At 38.4% G+C, this 21,387-nt stretch overlaps 1 long non-coding RNA gene across 1 annotated transcript; it reads right to left on the bottom strand.

The window, feature by feature from the left end:
- Positions 1-17,947: 17,947 nt before the first annotated feature.
- On the bottom strand, positions 17,948-21,157 carry LOC132345581 (uncharacterized). The gene is made up of 3 exons (XR_009495035.1): positions 21,031-21,157; positions 20,326-20,444; positions 17,948-18,434 (listed from the first exon to the last, which is right to left on the bottom strand). It is a non-coding gene; the product is annotated as an uncharacterized lncRNA (long non-coding RNA).
- Positions 21,158-21,387: the final 230 nt, after the last annotated feature.

Genomic DNA, 21,387 nt, shown 5'->3' with positions numbered 1-21,387 from the left:
TTGCCATGTATTTTTCAAGGTCCCTTCTGTCATTCTTCACAGAGACAGCAGAGTTATAGGAACACAACAGGAAATATAAAAACGGTTTTATCTTTTGCATTCTAGACATGTTCTATTGAAATGAGCAACTTAAAATTTTCATATGTATATAGCTTACAGCTTATGACTCATGTTCTGGTATAAAAGATGGATAAATTAGCCAGTGACAATCTATCATTAATAAATACTAGAAGGGGACGACAGAGGATGAGACAGTTGGATGGCATCACCGACTCAATGGACATGAGTTTGAGTAAACCAGAAATAGGTGATGGAACAGGAAGGCCTAGCTTGCTGCAGTCCATAGGGGTTGCAAAGAGTCAGACACGACTGAGAGACTGACCTGAACTGAGACTGCATTTATTAAATCAGTCATTGTAAATTGAAATGAACGCAGATGGGAGACCTGTAATTGAAATGGGTAAAGTGATACAATAGATGATAAGGAATGGTGGGGAGTGCGGTCTAAATCAGAGTATATGTGCTTTCTCTGAGTCTGGTGCCCATGACTCAACTCCAGCAGACTTTTGCTATGTATGCAAGAATGTGGGCTCAGTGTTGCCAGATGCTATGATTTATAAAAGGAGCCGGAAATCCATATTTTCAAGTAAAATCTTCCTGACTTTAAAATGTTGGCAAATTTCTTTCTTTTCTTAAATACTATTCAGGCTGCTCATATGTTACTTCACTTATAATGGACGGATATTGATTTCAGAATGTGGAAAGCTTTGTGGTGTGGAAAGCTTTGTGGTAATTTATACTTCTTTCTATGGCCCAGGTGGTGCTAGTGGTAAAGAACCCACCTACCAATGCAGGGGATGTAAGAGACAAGAGTTCTATTCCTGGGTCAGAAAGATCCCCTGGAGGAGGGCATGGCAACCCACTCCAATATTCTTGTCTGAAAAATCCCACAGACAGAAGAGCCTGGCAAGCTATGGTCCATGGAGTCACAAAGAGTTGGACACAACTGAAGCAACTCAGCATGCAGGCACCCGCACACACACACTCCATTCTATTTAGGGGTGCTTTCATGGAAATTTTATGGAAGTTCACTGCACCTCAGCCTTTGACCTCACACTTGAGTGGGCACCAATCTAGGAACCTGTTGCAAATTCATAACCATAAAAATTCCAACTCAGTCATACTGAGGTAGGACCCAGGTATTCTGCTGTGGATGACGTTGTGAACATACTTTGAACAGTATCTTAGAAAGTGAGAGGAAGGAACCCATTAGATCAGGGGTTGGCAATTTATGGTCCATCTGCCAAGTCCAGCCTGCTGCCTGTTTCTGTAAATAAAGATTTATTGGGATGCAGCCACATCCATTCATTCACGAATTGTCTATGGCTATATTATGCTACAAGGCAGAATTAAGTAGTTGGAATGGAGACTGTATAGCCCTCGAAGCCTAAAAATATTTCCATCTGGTCCTTTACACAAAAGCTTGCTGACTTCTGCCTTAGACAACATAGGTCCTACATCTCGAAAACCTCAATAAAAGCTTGACTCCTCAATATTACTTGGGAGTGATAAAAATAAAAAGAGCCATGTTACTGATGGTATTGATTTATAATTCAGTTAAGTCCAAATTATTTCTCCTAAGCGAAGACTATCCTGTTGCTATGACAACAGTTATACCAAGCTATATAGAGGAGAAGAAAAGAAAAAGGCAACAAAATTATATTAAATGTTAGACCAGAAAAAAGGACAGTGAATGCCTTGTGATTTGGCTTTGACTTGAAGGGTTATAAACATAAGCAAGTGCACATTTTCCCCCATAGGTGAGACAGTCACAAGGGACTCTGAGGATCCCTGCCTCTCCAACAGGCCGTCCCCTATTCCAATCTCTGCAAACACCATCTGTGTGTACGGAGGAAATGAATTCACAAATAAATGAGTCATATGCCAGAGCTTTTCACTTGTCAGTAGTGCAGATAATGGGTTTATGAAGGATTAAAAAATAGATCGATGTTGAATTTCTGTTGCCTTATCCTAAATATATACCAGTCTTAGTCCCACAGAATCTGAGTAGCTTTTCTATTTCTCACTGCATTAACAGTCCTATAGTCCAGCTACTGTGTTGTTCCCATCTTTGTAAATGGCACAACCATTCACCCTTTTCCAAAGGCCAAAATTCCCAGAGTCAAATTGAATTTCACCCTTTCTGTCTCAGATCACATCCATATAGCAGTCATGCTGACTCTCTGGTCCAAGCCATAATCATCTCTTGTCTGGCCTTCTGTGGTCTCCGGCTGACATGCTAGCCTGCACACAAATAGTTTCTACCTACAAACAAAGTTCTATTTTAAACAAATGGATCAGGCTGAGCTATTCCAAAGGCAAAAACCCATCCCTCAATATCATCCTATCATACTCAGTTAAAAATCCAAAATCCTTCCTGTGGACTTTTGTTGCTGTTGTTCAATCACAAGTTGTGTCTGACTCTTTGCAGCCACAGGGACTGCAGCACACCAGTCTCCTCTATCCTCCTCTGTGTCCCAAGGTTTGCTAAACTTTATGTCCATTGAGTTGGTGATGCTATCTAAACATATCATTCTCTGTGGACCTCTTCTCCTTTTGCCATCAATCTTCCCAGACAGGATCTTTTCCAATGAGTTGGCTCTTCACAGCAGGTGGCCAAGGTATTGGAGCTTCAAGCATCAGTACTTCCAATGAGTATTCAGGGTTGATTTCATTTACAATTGATTGGTTTGATCTTGTTGTCCAAGGGACTCTCAAGAGTCTTCTCCAACACCACAGTTCAAGAGCATCAATTCTTCAGTGCTTAGCCTTCTTTATGATCTAACTCTCACATCCATACATGACTACCAGAAAAACCATAGCTTTAACTAGACAGACCTTTTTAATTTCATGATGGCAGTCACCATCCACAGTGATTTTGGAGCCCAATAAAAGAAAATCTGTCACATCTTCTACTTTTTCCCCTTCTATTTGGTATGAAGTGATGGGCCTGGGTGTCATGATTTTCATTTTTTAAATGTTGAGTTTAAGCCAGTTTTTTCACTCCTCTTTCAACCTCATTAAGAGGTCTTTAGTTCCTCTTCACTTTCTGCCTTTAGAGTGGTATCCTCTGCATATCTGAAGTTGTTGATATTTCTCACAGCAATCATGATTCCAGCTTGTGATTCTTCCAGCCCAACATTTAGCATGATGCACTCTGCATATAAGTTATATAAGCAAGGTGACAGTATACAGCCTTGATGTACTCCTTTCCCAATTTGGAACCAGTCTGTTGTTCTATGTCCAGTTCTAACTGTTGTTTCTTGATCTACATACAGTTTTCTCAGGAAACAGGTAAGGCAATCTGGTATTCTCATCTCATTAAGAATTTTACAGTTTGTTGTGATCCACACAGTCAAAGGCTTTAGCATATTCAATGATGCAAAAGTAGATTTTACTGGAATTCCCTTGCTTTCTCTATGATCCAAAGAATGTTGGCAATTTGATCTCTGGTTCTTCTGCCTTTTCTAAGCCCAGCTTGTACATCTGGAAGTTCTGAGTTCACATACGGTAGAAGCCTGTCATGAAGGATTTTGAACATAACCTTGCTAAGATAGGAAATGAATGCAATAGTATGGTAGTTTGAATATTTTTGATGTTGCACTTCTATGGGATTGAAATGAAAACTGACATTTTCCAGTCCTGTGGCCACTGCTGAGTTTTCTAAATTTGCTGACATATTGAGTGCAGTACTTTAACAGCATCCTCTTAGGATTTTAAATAACTCTGCTAGAATTTCATCACCTCCACTAGCTTTATTCATCATAATGCTTCCTAAGGCCCACTTGACTTCACACCCAGGATGTCTAGCTCTAGGTGAGTGACCACACCATCGTGGCTATCTGGTTCACTAGGACCTGTTTTGTATAGTTCTTCTGTGTTTCCTTGCCAACTCTTCTTAATCTCTTCTCTTTCTCTTAGGTCCTCAGCATTTATGTTCTTTATTGTGCCCATCTTTGTATGAAATGTTCCCTTGATATCTCCAGTTTTCTTGAGGAGATCTTTGGTCTTTCCCATTCTATTGTTTCCTCTATTTACTTGCATTGTTCGTTGAATAACGCCTTGATATCTATCCGTACTATTCTTTGTAGCTCTGCATTCAGTTGGGTATATCTTTCCTTTCCCTCTTGCCTTTCAGTTCTGTTCATTTCTCAGCTATTTATAAAGCCTCCTCAGACAACCACTTTACCTTCTTGTATTTCTTTCTCATGGGGATGGTTTTAGTCACTGCCTCCTATACAATGTAAGGCACTTCCATCCACAGTTCTTTAGGAACTCTCTCTAACAGATCTAATCCCTTGAATCTATTTGTCACCCCCACTGTATAATCTTAAGGGATTTGATCTAGGTCATACATGAACGGTCTAGTGGTTTTCCCTACCTTCTTCAAGTTAAGTCTGAATTTTGCAATAACAGCTGATGATCTGAGTCACAATCAGCTCCAGGTCTTATTTTAGCTGATTGTATAGAGCTTCTCCCTCTTTGGCTGCAAAGAACATAATCAATCTGATTTTGGTATTGACCATTTGGTGATGTCCATGTGTAGAGTTGCCTTTTGTATTTTTGGAAAAAGGTGTTTACCATGACCAGTGTGTTCTCCTAAACTCTGGTAGCCTTTGCCCTGCTTCATTTTGTACTCCAAGGCCAAACCTGCCTTTTACTCCTGTTCAAGCTGGTTTTAGAAAAGGCAGAGGAACCAGAGATCAAATTGACAACATCCGCTGGATCATAGAAAAAGCAAGAGAGTTCCAGGAAAACATCTATTTCTGCTTTATTGACTATGCCAAAGCCTTTGACTGTGTGGATCACAATAAACTGTGGAAAATTCTGAAAGAGATGGGAATACCAGACCACCTGATCTGCCTCTTGAGAAATTTGTATGCAGGTCAGGAAGCAACAGTTAGAACTGGACATGGAACAACAGACTGGTTCCAAATAGGAAAAGGAGTTCGTCAAGGCTGTATATTGTCACCCTGTTTATTTAACTTATGTGCAGAGTACATCATGAGAAACGCTGGACTGGAAGAAGCACAAGCTGGAATCAAGATTGCCAGGAGAAATATCAATAACCTCAGATATACAGATGACACCACCCTTATGGCAGAAAGTGAAGAGGAACTCAAAAGCCTCTTGATGAAAGTGAAAGTGGAGAGTGAAAAAGTTGGCTTAAAGCTCAACATTCAGAAAACTAAGATCATGGCATCTGGTCCCATCACTTCATGGGAAATAGATGGGGAAACAGTGGAAACAGTGTCAGACTTTATTTTTCTGGGCTCCAAAATCACTACAGATGGTGACTACAGCCATGAAATTAAAAGACGCTTACTCCTTGGAAGGAAAGTTATGACCAACTAGATAGCATATTCAAAAGCAGAGACATTACTTTGCCAACAAAGGTTCGTCTAGTCAAGGCTATGGTTTTTCCTGTGGTCATGTATGGATGTGAGAGTTGGACTGTGAAGAAGGCCGAGCACTGAAGAACTGATGCTTTTGAACTGTGGTGTTGGAGAAGACTCTTGAGAGTCCCTTAGACTGCAAGGAGATCCAACCAGTCCATTCTAAAGGAGATCAGCCCTGGGATTTCTTTGGAAGGAATGATGCTGATGCTGAAACTCCAGTACTTTGGCCACCTCATGCGAAGAGTTGACTCACTGGAAAAGATTCTGATGCTGGGAGGGATTGGGGGCAGGAGGAGAAGGGGATGACAGAGGATGAGATGGCTGGATGGCATCACCTACTTGATGGATGTGAGTCTGAGTGAACTCTGGGAGTTGGTGATGGACAGGGAGGCCTGGCATGCTGTGATTCATGGGGTCGCAAAGAGTCGGACATGACTGAGTGACTGATCTGATCTGATCTGATCTCTTGACTTCCTACTTTTGCATTTCAATCCCCTGTGATGAGAAGGACATCTTTTTTTGTGTGTTAGTTCTAGAAGGTGTTGTAGGTCAGCTTCAGCTTATTCAGCATCAGTGGTTGGGCATAGACTTGGATTACTGTGATGATAAATTGTCTTAGAAATAAACCTATGGCCTACCATGCCCCATAGTTTTGGTCTCTGAGGATCTCTCTGTCTTCACTGGCTACTGCTCAGCCCTTCTTCAGTCCTCTCCATCCATCCTGGCCATCTTCTTGCTTCAGATGCCCAGACATCCTGAATATTTTCCAGCCCTAGGACCTTTGGACTTGCCATTTATCTTTACCAGGAAATGTTTTCCCATAGTCCTTTCCCTGCCTGTCTCTCCCTTCTCACTCATGTCCTCTCTAGTGAGGGTGGTGGGGAGGATCATTTTCCATTTACATCCGCTTTCCCTTCATCATTTTTTATGGCATTTATCATCACATAAAACCTATTATATAGTCACTTGTTTACAAATTGTCATTTACCTGACTCAATTGTAACTTTCATGAGGGCAGAGAACTTGTCTGTGTTGTTTCCTACTTTATACATAGTACCTAAATGAAGCATGGCAGAGTAGGTGCTATATTTATACTAAATGAAGAATTAATGGAGATAATGTCCAAGATTGAATTTTGACTGACTTTACTGTTTTGGTTTTTGTGTGTGTGTGTGTGTGTTTTGTAACATTTTAACACACCTGGGCACCTCAGAACCAGTAACTTCATTTAATGTAGAAAAAGATATTCTCTGTTTGGCACCTGAATTCCACAAGAGGATTATAGAATAGATAATTCTCAACATAAAAGAAAAAAAAAAAAGAATTTCAGGTGAGATTATACAAGCTAATTTTTATAGGGCAATGAGATTTTTTTTTTTTTTTAATACAGTATACTAACGCATATATATGGAATTTAGAAAGATGGTAACAATAACCCGGTGTACGAGACAGCAAAAGAGACACTGATGTATAGAACAGTCTTATGGACTCTGTGGGAGAGGGAGAGGGTGGGAAGATTTGGGAGAATGGCATTGAAACATGTAAAATATCATGTAAGAAACGAGTTGCCAGTCCAGGTTCGATGCACAATACTGGATGCTTGGGGCTAGTGCACTGGGATGACCCAGAGGGATGGTATGGGGAGGGAGGAGGGAGGAGGGTTCAGGATGGGGAACACATGTATACCTGTGGCGGATTCATTTTGATATTTGGCAAAACTAATACAATTATGTAAAGTTTAAAAATAAAATAAAATTAGAAAAAAAAAAATCTACGTCTGACTCCAGAATTAGGCAATTAGCTGTGTTACTAAAGTATCTCCTTATTTCTATTAAAGCTACTTTTTATCAAAAAAATAAAAAATAAATAAATCTCATTGCCCTATAAAAAAAAAACCAAGCTAATTTTTAAAAGAAAAAGTATAGATGTGAAGTCTGAGTGGTCTGATCAACAGCAAAGTCAGGTGGAGCTGCAGTTCTTGGGGGCCAGGGAGGACAGTTACCGTTCTGGGCTCTGCATTCCAGCCTCGTTTTGCCCCAGCAGCTGCCTGCTCTGCCCCTTGATAACTTTAGTTGATAACTTCAGTGTCAGAGTTTATCCAAATGTGACTGGTCATTTCATAAACAGGTGAGTGTCAGGAGGTTGAACTGAGGTGAAGGAAGGTGACAGGATTGCTGTAAAAAGTCTCTTGCTACTCACTGAAACACACACACACACACACACAACATAGAGGCCACAGAATCAGCTCAGATGACAGTTCATATCAGACAAGGGGGGTTTGGCACAAATATGGTCTGGAATGATCCCCAGGGCTTAAGAATCTCATGCAGTGTCCCAAACTCAACTTTCCTCTCATATTCTAAAAGGTGCAGTAGTTGTAGATGACTGGGAAAATATTTCTTAAAAGAACCAAATTGTCAAAATTGATCCTTAGAAACTGATTATTTGTATATAGATCATACTGAGGTATTATTACATTGAGATATACTATGACAAATTTCACACGTCTTTAAGCAAGGTGAATTTTTAAGTTCTTTGCCTCAACTTTTAGCTTTATAAAATTCATAATTTCTTGAGTGTGTATATATATATATATATATACACATATATATTCAAGACTGTTATATGTTACACATAGTTTTCATCTCATAGTGACAGACATTCTGTCATATTATGCCTTTCTATAGTACTAAGTAATTATAAAAATGAAATCATGAAATAATTTAAAACACAAATAGAATAGTCTTAATACTCTGATAATAAATTTGAAATTATAAACCAATTGGATAAAAAAATATTTAAAACTGCAAATAGTTATGATTTTTATTTGTTTTGTATTTTTTATTATTTGTCTTATAATAAATTGATTACAAAAAACTCACTAGAAAATATGTACATGTATAATTCTGTCTACTCAGTCATTATTAATATTTTGGGACATATGTTTTTAGATACCTTTCTATTTATATATGACGTTCGTCAGGTCTCAGATAAATAGGATGCATTCATCTACGTGTGATTTTTTTAGAAAAGTAAAGCTGAACATTATAAACTTACATGCTTTTCTCATTTAGCTATATATGTATTTGTTTAATTTTTTTTTATTGAAGGATAATTGCCTTACAGAATTTTGTTGTTTTCTGTCAAACCTCAACATGAATCAATCATAAGTATACATATATCCCTTCCCTTTTGAACTTCTTTCCCATCACCCTCCCCATCCCATCCCTCTAGGTTGATACAGAGCCCCTGTTTGAGTTTTCTGAGCCATACAGCAAATTCCCATTGGTATCTATTTTACGTATGGTAATGTAAATTTCCATATTACTCTTTCCATACATTTCACTCTCTCCTCCCCTCTCTCCATGTCCATAAGTCTATTCTCTATGTCTGTTTCTCCCTTGCTGCACTGTAAGTAAATTTTTCAGAACCATTTTTCTAGATTCCTTACTGCAGCACTATTTACAATAGCTAGAACATGGAAGCAACCTATATGCCCATTGATAGATGAATGGATAAAGAAGTTGTGGTACATATACACAATGGAATATTACTCAGCCATAAAAAGGAACACATTTGAGTCAGTCCTGATGAGGTGGATGAACCTAAAGCCTATTATATACAGAGTGAAGTGAGTCATTTAGCTATATATTTTGGCCATCATTAAAAGTCAAAAATATACTACTTAATTTTAGGTATTTACAAAACTCTAACAGGAATTTTTTTCACATTTGTAATGGTTGCATAAATCATGTGAAATGCTAGCATTATTAAACTTATACAAGTAAGTACAAGACTTATAACAATTAAACTTATTCTATTTCAATATTTAATATTTCTAATGTTTTTAAATAATTAATGGAACAGACAAAAGCAGTTGAAAATAAATTAGAAATTTAAAGATAGAAATCTCTCGTCTAAATTCTTAAAAGCAGCATAATCTCAGTTTAAAAAAAAATGATTTCTAAAATGCCTATGGCACATCATTATCAACTTGTTAGAAACAAACAACTCAAAATGTATAGACTTACATGTTTAATTTTGACTAGCCTATGATTCTTAACACAGTGTTATTGCAGTGACAAGTATTGGCTGAAAGAGGCGCTCCTGCTCTGCCCTTGAGTACCATTTACCTAGGACCGCCTTGAGATTGCATTGCTGATTTATATATATAGTAGCTCCTTGTGTCTGCCCTCTTGTCTGGAGAATTCCATGGACTGAGAGCCTGGTGGGCTACAGTCCATGGAATCGCAAAGAGTTGGACAGGACTGAGCGACTTCACTGTGTCTGCCCTCAGTTACTTTAACCAGATGGGAAAGGAGAGTTGTACAGGAGATTCCCAAATTGTTCTTACCCACATTATTCAAAGCCTAAGAGACTCTGCCAGTCACAGGTCCCAGACAGCCACCAGAGAATGAGTTTTTAACTGCAGACATGGAGCTATAAATAATACCTCTTGGGTTTTAGCACATAGCAACCATCTTCTCTAAACCCAAAAGTACAATGCATGTTCTAACCATGAGATAGGAGACTTGAAATCTGTGGTTTCTGGTAAAATCCAGGAAATTCAGTCCAAATATAGACATTTAATTTTTGGACTTAACTTCAGCCTGAGCATTTGATCATAGTGTGGTATTTGTATTTAAATTTTGGGTTTCTCGGTGCTGCTGGCATTTTATAGTTGGAAAATATTCATGCAATTTGATATTCATTAATGCAATTCTTCATTTAATTTTGTATCATTAATGTTTTTATTTGATCTCCTTGCATATGGAAAATATAGTTTTGACATGATCTGGGCTGTAAGCAGACTTGAGTAATGCTCTGTTCTGATCCATTTCATGCTGGTATCCCCTTATAGTGCCTGGAGGCAAAATCTATACAGCCCACCAGCAGTCCTAGGAGAATATCGTGGAATAGTGGTTGGGATTGAGGGGGTGACTTCAAGAAGGTAGGAATCTCCCCAAGGAGCTAAGCATACTCCTGCAAAAGCAGAACCTGAAATGCTAGCCCCACTGTTCTTAGAAAATTAAAAGTAGAGAATGCTAAGTGAGTGAAAGTCACTCAGTCATGTCCAACTTTTTGCGACCCCATGGACTGTAGAGTCCATGGAATTCTTCAGGCCAGAATACTGGACTGGGTAGACTTTTCCCTCTTTAGGGGATCTTCCCAATCCAGGGATCGAACCCAGGTCTCCTGCATTGCAGGCAGATTCTTTACCTACTGAACCACAAGATAAGCCTAAGAATACTGGAGTGGGAAGCCTATCCCTTCTCCAGGGGATCTTCCCAACCCAGGGATCGAACTGGGGTCTCCTGCATTGCAGGTGGATTGTTTTCCAACTGAGCTACCAGGGAAGCCCTAGAAAATGCTAGTATCCCAGAGAATACTAGTGGGAAACTTTAATGAGGAGTGATTTTTACTAAGTATTTCTGTCTCTTTGACTACCTTATTCTTTCCCATGAAAGTGGAGCTCATTACCGGGTCATTAGGCTATTGCCACTAATCCATGTACTCAAATGTGTGGAGCATGTCTTTCAAAATCCCTTAATAGGGAGTTTCATTTCTGATGTTTTATCTCGGCTTTAATCAGTAGGAGAAAACAATTTCTGTAAGTGAGACTGTTCAGCAGACTTAATTTTCTCTCTGATGCCCTGTTCCAAGATCTAGCCTGAGTGAACAAGCAGAACAATTCCATTTAGGTGCTTGCCCTTAACTGATTCTTCTTACTGAGTTTTTATGATATTTGGGGTTTTTTTCCTGCATCTTTTATCTCATTTCTTAATTGGTTTAGAACTTAGGTAGGCAAAGGAGGTGCTATTTATTAGATTTTCTTCTCAAAGAGAAGGCAGAAAAGCCTAGAAGCAAAGTAGACTTGCCCATGTATGGATGTGTGAACCTCTTTCATGTTCTTAATAAGTATGATATGCTACATCTCAATTATTATAAAAGAGCATAATTAGTTAGCCATATAATAATTTATTTAATTCCATTTTACAAAACAATTACCTAAAAATGTGAATTGTTACTACGTGGATTTTTACTATTTAGTTCTATCAATCTTCATCTTGAAATATTTAAGGAACTCTTTTAAATAAAACTCCAAATAGTTACTCCTACCAGAGTCTAAATGAAATTTTTAAGCTCAGTCTTATTAACTATATTTAGAAAATAAATGTGTTAGAAAAATAATACATATTTGTGTGGGGAATTGAGGTGTTAGTAGATATTATTTGCTACAGATTCAAATAACAGCTGCAAAAAGCTTAATTATCTAGGTGCCGTTTTTCATTCTTTTTCAGTTTGCTATTTGGGGTTCTGATTTATATTTGTGCAAGTGACTGCAAAAGAAACATATTTATATTAAGTCACTAATGTTCTCAAGTATCTTCTCTTTTTGGCCCAATTTCTTTTAGTGGCCCTGAACACCAGGGAATGGATCATTGTTGAGGGACAAGCCAGATAACCAAGGAGCATATAGCTCATAAAAAATTCATAGGGTGCTTTTGCTATACTTTTTTGCAACCCACTTCTCACGTAGTGGGTTGCAAAAATAGTCCCCATTTCTTTTTCTCTTCAGTCACCACCATCACTAAGAGATAATTTCTTTTCCCCTTTAGCAGCACACACAAATTCTATCTCTAATTCAAGATCAATAATTACAGAAAAGATCCTATTGCAGTCTTGATCATCTCGACAATGCTCTTCTGAAGAGAGGAATGATCTCTGATCATCAACAGAAATATTGGACCACATAAAAATATTACATAAATAATCTCTGAAGATCATTACCATAAAAACCAACATGCATAACTCCTCCTCCAAATTTATGGTTTCTTTACAAAACAATCTACTTCACTTTTTGGTAATTACATTGTATGTGTTTATGCTGTCAAAAATCAGAATGATGGGTTATCAGATACTGTTGTTCATGGGTCCTTTTTTTTTTTTGACCTCAAAATACTGATTCTTAGTTTCTGCCTGTGTTATTTTCACTATGAATCTATCAGACATTCTGACTATGTTAGCTAAAAATTGTAATGAAAGCATATTAGAATTGGCCTTTTTATCCTGCTGAATCTGCAGTAATGAGCTATTCCAGAGAACAGGCAGTGTGTGGTTGATGTGCAGGGCAGCTCATACCCTTTCATACAGCAGTGCTCCCCATTGCTCCTGCACATGTTCATACCAACAGATGCCTTCATTAATGCCTATGGTGATTGGGACCAAACAGTTAGTCACGTGTTTAATAGAGGCTTTCAGATGCTTCATCTGGTTTTATTCTTCTAGGAGATTGAATCAGCATTTCTAATATTTAATTCACAAGTAAGAAGGCGAAAAAGGAGAGCAAGAAAAGAGAAAGAGAATGGTAAAAAGAGATTGAACATATTGGGATAAAAAGGAGGATACAGGCTTATATGAAGTAATACTTGCAAAATGAATATCAAGCAATATTAATAGAGAGACAGATGTCAGAATTCCCAAAAGGATGCACTGATATTATGGCTACTGATGAAATGCTGTTTCTGCTTCATTTGTTCATTCTGTCATTACTTGACATGCTTTATTGAATTTTTACTCAGTACTGTGCACTGAACATGGCTCTGAGAATAGAAGAAGAAATAAGACCTTATGAATCTTATATATAACTTAATTAATCATTTATAATTACTACTACTAGAAAATTATTATCTTGAATAGCATCTCCAGTTACACCAAGAAAGGCCTCTATAAAACCTAGGATTATATAACAGCATTATGGAAATGAACCATGTACACACATTCAGAATTGACTCCAAAAAAGCTATCTATCTCACAGTAGATGCTAAGAGGGCTCTGAACTCCTGATCTAAAATTATCTAAAATGACATTATAGACCATTATCCTCTTTAGAGAAAGACAAAACGTTTATTAACGTTTTCCAAAAAATTGTTTTAATGATTACAGCTCTTCCTTGGATAGCAAGATGAAGTAACCTTTTAATTATAGCAACTAGCATCTAAGCATTTATTTTTCACATCAGATACTGTTTGATAAACATCAGGACAATCCACTGGAGTACAACGTGAGGCCCTAAAGGCCTGCAGATCAAGTAGACCTAAAGCAATACAAATAAAATTGTTTCTCTATATGAAAAAATAGGAATTTTTATTTGTTTTTTGGGGGGGTTGATATTGTTATTGTCTCCTGAGAGAAAAGTGCAGCTAGAAGAGGAGAACAGCGTCAAGACAATTAGATGCTTGCATTTAGGTCAGTAAGCTCCAGGGGCAGTAGGGCTAAAGCGACAAGAATTGAATGCTTTCTGTACTATTTAAACTGTGGGATTCCAAAGTAGTCTGTAAAATCTACTAAAATGTTTCCTGTGCATTTTTCTTTCTTTTTTTCATTTTGTTTTTGGAAAACAACGAAGAAGAAATAATTTTCCATCAAAAGTACTCAGTGAGGCCCAGGGAAAGAAGCACAGCAGTAGGAGTAAGCAGAGACAAACTTGAGAAGCTAAGCTCACTACACATTCTCAGAAGTCTTAGGACTTGCAGTTTCCTCTAGGTTTGCATCAGGGCTGAAGTCAATCTCATGTAGACAGACCCTAGATTTTACCTAAGATAGTTTCACAGAAAAAATCAAGATGAGATATATCTAGAATTCAAGTGAGTTTCACATGGAACCCAAAAATGACCACGGTGAAATGTGTTCACTACTTTGAAATTTAAAAATTAGTTTTAAATGTCATGCCACCTCCCTCAATTTTTCTCACAGATGAAAATCTGAGGTCCAGAAATCTAAGAGATTTGTCAAAGGTCACGGGAGATGAAGTTGTTTATGAGCACAGATGATCCCGCTCTCAGTACTAAATGTTGTTTATTATGCTATTGTTCAGCATATTTTAAAACAATTATTCTGGATATAATTACAGGAAAAACTCATTTACATCTTAAGCATGAAAGAAATAATTAACATTTTCCTAAATTCAAAAACAGAATTTTAATATAAGTTTCTAGTGTGAAAACTAAGTGATTTGCATATATTCCTTTGACTTAAATACCTAATTGCCAGGGTATTTGCATTTTTCTATCTAATTTTGCCAGCACACTCAATTTATTTGCATATTCCTGTTAGTCTAGTTGCTGAGAATGGGTGGCCTTTTCTATCCATAATCAAAATTAACTTTAGCTTCAACACAACTCAAGAAAGGAAATTTCATAGAGCATGAAGAGGAAATATTTTCAGACTCAAATCTTGTCAACCCTTTAAACAATGAGTAGTTATTATGATATTCTTCTCAGGGTGCCTGAGGCTATCTAAAACAGGATTAATATTGAAAGTATCCTAATAACACATTCATATGTCAACTTAGAGGTGGATAAAGAGGATTTATCTATGAAAGTACAAATATTTTAACCCAGGTATGAGACACTAATGGGTTATACATTCTGTCTCAATTCCCATAATACATATGCCCTGTGGCTGACTTTGGTGTTGAATCTCTGAATTTATAAATTAAAAAGAACAGAAATCTGATTTACTGAAGAGGCTTTCAACCTATGTAATTAACACCCCACAAGTACTCACAACGAGATGTTTGGGCTCGAATTGTGTCATTTATCTAAAAGAAAATGAATATGACTTATACATGATTTTACTGTTAATTCATTGTCCTCATAATCCATGTGTGCTTGCAGTTACTTTTACCTTCATCCTAAATATTATCAACAAGATGACCCCGCAGTTTGACTAAACTTTAGACAGTCTGTTTCCTGACTTGAGGCTCCCCACTCCCTTTTCCTAGAATAGTTACTGAAGTAAACTTTTCATTGCGTATTTTTCCTCTGCCCCTTGAAGACATAATTCTTCACCTAGCCTCTTTTGCCAGTTTTACAACCAGGAATGACTTTCTCATAGCCCTGGGAGTTGGTTTTTCAAATGGAATCATCAAAAGAGATACAGTCCTATCTCCCAGTCTCTGTGGGAGGGTGGGAGCTTAAGTCAGGCCAAATAGCAAACATGCATGGCCTGATTAGATTGGCCTCCTACTCGCCCAGCGTTCTCCAGTGCTAATCTACTAGCTCACCCCATGTTAGAAACCACTCCTGTTTTTTTGTTTTTTTTTTTTTATTCCAATGAAGTTCATTCTCCCTCCAGTATTGCAGTAGTCTTGAGTAAATCTTCTTTGTATCTTTAATTCTCTCTGGTATACATTTTCTTTGATAATCATCATCATTATTATTGCTAACATATTTGGATCACTTAGCATGCACCAAATACTTTGCTAAATCCATTACTGTTGAAAGTCTTATTTAATTTTCACAGCAACCTAGAATTATTCTTGTTCCGATTTTATAAATGAGAGAATGAATACACAGAAGACCCTTGGGTTGGGAAGATCCCCTGGAGAAGGGCACGGCAACCCACTCCAGTATTCTTGCCTGGAGAATCCCATGGACAGAGGAGCCTGATAGGCTATAGTCCATAGGGTTGCAGAGTCTAACATGACTGAAGCAACTTAGCACACATGCAGGCTGTCTCTGTAGGGCTTCCCAGGTGGCACTCGTGGTAAAGAACTTGCCTGCCAATGCAGGATATGTAAGAGATGTGGGTTCAATCCCTGGGTTGGGAAGATCCCCTGGAGGAGGGCATTGCAACTCATCCCAGCATTCTTATCTAGAGAATCCCATGGACAGAGGAGCCTGGCAGGCTACAGTCCATGGGTTGCACAGAATTGGATATGACTGAAGCAACTTAGTACACATACACACCCCTGTCTGTAAAGGAGCACCTAGAAGTTTTCATAGAGAAAGGGAAAATAAAAGAATTGGGGAAGGAAAAAGAAAGAGATGGAAAGAGAGAGAGAAACAGAGGCAGAGAGACAGAGTCAGAGACAAGACATTTTGGCATTATTGGAAGGTTGGCATAGAAATTTACCCAGGACACATGAAGTGTGTAAGTAGCACTGCTTTCGTGATTGCCAGATGTTTTGGATTCAATGTTTGCATCCTCTGAAAATTTGTATGTTGAAGCCCTGATCCCCAGTGTGGTGGTATCTGGAATCTTGGGAAATAATTAGGATTTGATGAGTTCCTGAAGAAGGAGAGCCCTATGGTGAAATCAATGCCCTTATAAAAAGAGGAAAAAATACCAGATCACTCTCTATGCATGCATCCATCAAGGAAGGTTATTTGAGTATGTAACCAGGAAAAAGGCCCTCACCAAGAACCTGACTATGCTGGCACCTTGATTTTGGAGTTCCAGCCTCCAGAACTATGAAAACTAAGTGCTTTTTATCTAAGCCGCTCAGCTTGATGCACTCTGTTATAGCAGCTCAAACTAAGGCATCACTTGAAACCACTGTCCCTGCCTTTCATATGACTAATCATTAATGCTTAATTTGGCCCCCAAAGTTATTGATATTTTTACACAATACCAGGATTAGAGAGCTATCTTCATTTTGATTGTTTCTTGGTGTCTTTACAAAGCAATCTTCATCATTTTGCTCTATGTATTAAGGTCCAGGTTGATTGGAAATTTTTAGCAATTGATTTGCTATGTATGTATTAGTCTTCATATTATATACCTATAAAGGAAATGCTGAAACTTGCGCTTTCCTAAATAGGGTACTGTTTCTATATTGATCTATTTTAAAATTTCAATTCAAAAGACTATTAAAATATTATACTCTGGGAATGAAAATGATATTCTCTTACACTAACTTTTTCAATATTTTATATATTAAAATATTTGTTTTTCTTTAGGATCTAAGCATTTCTTCACAATATTTTGAGCACTGATGAGTCGTATTTTTCTAAACTTAGCCGGGTTGTAGTAGTTGGAGAATGCAGGTAGATGAAAAACTGTGTCTATTTCCTGTACTAATCAGAATGTTTTAGACTTATAAGGCTCAGTCAGTATGGATGAGAGATGAAGAGGGGAGGGATTTCCCCTTTCTCCTTTTGCACAAACCCCTCACTACACATTGTAAATGGAATATGACCTTATGGCCACATAGCCTATAGGTATGAATTTGTCTGATGTTTATTTTTCTGATTTAAACAGCAAACTGAATGGAAGAAAGGCCATCAGAGAATGAGCTCATTATTCTGATTCTGACCTCTTTTCCTTTCTCCTCTCACTGCAATGATAATTTAGATATTTAATCAGAACACCTGACTGACTGCTGCTGCTGCTGCTAAGTTGCTTCAGTCACATCCGACTCTGTGAGATCCCATAGACGTCAGCCCAGCAGGCTCCCCTGTCCCTGGGATTCTCCAGGCAGGAACACTGGAGTGGGTTGCCATTTCCTTCTCCAATGAATGAAAGTGAAAAGTGAAAGTGAAGTCTCTCAGTCATGTCCAACTCTTCGCGACCCCATGGACTGCAGCCTCCCAGGATCCTCCGTCCATGGGATTTTCCAGACAAGAGTACTGGAGTGGGGTGCCACCACCTAACTGACTAGGGAAGAAGAAAAGATTGAGAGCGTCTTTTCTTGTTTTTAATTCAATAGCTCTTTTAACCTATAGTTTGCAGAGTAAAGTGGTAATTCCCATTTTTATTTCTAACAGGAGGGTCAAAATAGATGCTTCCACGAAGACTTATTTAAGCAAATAGTAAATTAAAGAAAATGGCTTAAGGTGGCAGTAGGGATCAGAATGATATAGAGAATTTAGCCATAAGTTTCAGACACCAAGGAGAAAATTTCTCAGACAGAAGTATCCCCATGAATTGCTTAGTGAGTTGCCAAAGATGTATATGGTAATTGGCTGTCAAAAGCAAACCTTTGTGATTCCCCTTCCATGGTGTAAACTTGTCACTGCGGGGTGGCTACCCAGGTAGGGACAGTATATTCTGGTCATACTTCCATCCAGATATGGCCGTATCAATGGAAGGTGGGAAGTGACATGGAGTCGCTTCTTCATGGTAAAGAAGTAAGCATGCCTTCTCCACTCTTTTTCTTCTACTGGCTGTAAGCAGATGACCCCATGGCTAGGAGATAAACCACAGAAAGGAAGGAACTTGTGAAAGTGAGTGAAAGTCTCTCAGTCATAGAAAAGAGCTTAGATTTTTGATTTTCCATGTGGAGTGTTACATGAGGAAGAAATAAAAATCCCATCTTTAAGAACCTGAAATTTAGGGGGAATATTTGTTATAGCTACCAGGGCTGTCCTAACTGATGCACTTTGAATGGTAGTACTGCCAGGACAATCACACCAAAGCATTCCACATTTACTACTATGAACTGTGAAAGAAAGCATCTCTGTTCTTTTTACTGCCTACCTTAATCTGTGCTTCTTTAAGGGCAGGAAATATTAATATAATTGGTTAAGTGGCAAGATAAAATTTATACTCTATTTTATAAATGCATGAAATAATTGTGCTAAAATGTCCTGTGCTCATATCTCCTTTTTCTTGTCTTTTCTTCTGTGTACTAGAACATATGCTGAACTAGAGCTAAAGTCTCTTTAGATTCTGATCACATTCTGTTTTAGACTAAAACAGAGTGTTTGCTGTTTTGGTTGCTTTGTGTTTCTACACCATGTGACTGATCAAAGAATGATAAGATTCTATGATTTAACACTTGGATGAGGCATCCAAATTGAACTGAGATTTCAGATCAAGCTTTACTAGAGTTCTACTATAGGAAATATTACAGAAGACTCAGCTAATAACAAAGGAGGGGTGGATTTGCTTCTCACTCTTTATGTATTAGGGCTCCCATGGTGGCTCAGATGGTAAAGAAACTGCCAGCAAGGCAGGAGACCTGTGTTCAACCCCTGGGTAGGGAAGATCCCCTGGAGAAGGGAATAGCAACCCACTCTAGTATTCTTGCCTGGAGAATTGCATAGACAGAGGAGTCTGGTGGGCTATAGGCTATGGGATTACAAAGAATCATATATGACTGAGTGACTAAACACTTTATGTATTAATATCTTAGGCGCGTTTCTCTCCTGGGAATTTTGTGATTTGCAGAGGAGATAGGCTACACAAGATTCAATTAAACTCCCCCTTTGTCTCTGGATAATAGTGGCTAATGACAAAAAAATAACTACAATACACCCCACACACACACTTTAACCCCTTGTATTAGGCTTCTTGCATAAGCATTTTGACTGCCTCTTTTTGTCTGTTCAAAACATTGAATGCTATATAAATAAAATGTTATTAGTCCAGTGCACAAACCTGGATCTGGTACACAAACCTTGATGACCCAAAGGTCTGTTATAGCCCCAATCCCAGGTTTTTCCATTTCTCATAGTTATGCCCATAATTCATGACAATATTACCTGTAATGTCATTCTATGTTCTTTTCCTTAAGATATCTGTGTGTGTTTGTGCATGTGTGTGTCTGAACAAGATCTGTTTTTTTCTTGGACTTGCAAGCACCCAGATATCCAAATTCAGACACTTGTTAGTATCCTAATTTTGGCTAGTTGTAATCTACCGTCTTTCATATTCAAACCTACCTTTCTTTAAGACCAAGTTGGCATATCCTCCTGACCATAGCCTAATGAAATTACATTATTTCATGATAGAAAATGGAGAAGGCAATGGCAACCCACTCCAGTACTCCTGCCTGGAGAATTCCATGGATGGAGGAGCCTGGTGGGCTGCAGTCCAGGGGTCATGAAGAGTCGGACATGACTGACCAACTTCCCTTTCACTTTTCACTTTCATGTATTGGAGAAGGAAATGGCAACCCACTCCAGTGTTCTTGCCTGGAGAATTCTAGGGATGGAGGAGCCTGGTAGGCTGGTGTCTATGGGGTCGCACAGAGCTGGACACGACTGAAGTGACTTAGCAGCAGTAGCAGCGTGATAGAAAATACTTTTACTATTAGAAAAGTACTTTTACTATTACACCTCTTACCACAACATACCTGTTCTGCTATTCTCTTAATAGCAGGACTTGCTTATAACAATGCATGATGTTCTTCCAAACTTAAATATGCTCTTCAACTTTAGTTTCCATCTCCATTTCATAACCAATGGCCAGGATCTGGAAGAACGTCCAGAAACAATGAATCTTAAGGCAGGAATTTGAGTGAGATGTGTAATCTGGCTCTGCTCCAGCATACAAAGACAGTTTGTTTAAGCCAGAGACAGGGAGCCCTGGACCTGGGGGTATTTGAGATGATGGAGTTCGTCAGTAATGTTACCTATTGACTCTGGCTACCACTTTGCTTTCAACTCCATTTCATGGTTCACAATTACAGGCTATAGTCAACTCAGTGAGAGCCCCACTTTCCATTTTGTACCATAGTGACCTGCCTCAGTTTTCAGGACAAGAATGTCAGCAGCACCAGCCAGTGTCTGGCATATGGAAAGGGGATGGTTGGGAGGTGTGACTCTTGAGAAACATCTTTTGGCCTCAGATATTCATATATGCATATTAGGCCTTCCATCTAGATGCCTCAGGAAAATTCGGGGGTGAAGATTGTGAAAAGCGGGTGGTGTTGGTTTTATAAAAATCCCTATGTCAGGGAGTACTCCTGTCCTATATTTTTGTTTTGGCCAAAACCACTGTATAATGGATCCCCCATGGTCTAAAAACTACTGGACTTAATATAGTTCCATTCTCCCACCTGCTCTGCACATGTAGAATGAACCATCTTTTTACAGCTTCTTTTAATCCTGAGGATCCCCTGAGGATCCCAGCCCTGTAACAGTGAAGAAAAAAAAACAGACAGTGCTAGTTGTATTATTTCCCTATTGTGGCTGTAACAAATTACCTCAAATTTCATGGCTCAAAAACCACACAGATTTGTTACCACACATTGCTGGAGGTCAGAAATCAAACCAGGTCTCAATGGGCAAAAATTAAGGTGTTGGCAAAGCTGCATTTCTTTCTGGAAATTCTAAGGGAGAATTCATTTCCTTCCTTCTCTTGAACAGGCTGTCAGCCTTCCTTAGCTCTGGGATCCCCTCCCCATCTTCAAAGT

The sequence above is a fragment of the Bos taurus genome, chromosome 6 (genome assembly GCF_002263795.3).
Source record: "Bos taurus isolate L1 Dominette 01449 registration number 42190680 breed Hereford chromosome 6, ARS-UCD2.0, whole genome shotgun sequence".
NCBI lineage: Eukaryota > Metazoa > Chordata > Mammalia > Artiodactyla > Bovidae > Bos > Bos taurus.
The sequence above is the reverse complement of the archived record's forward strand: the minus strand, read 5'-3'. Positions and strand labels throughout refer to the sequence as shown.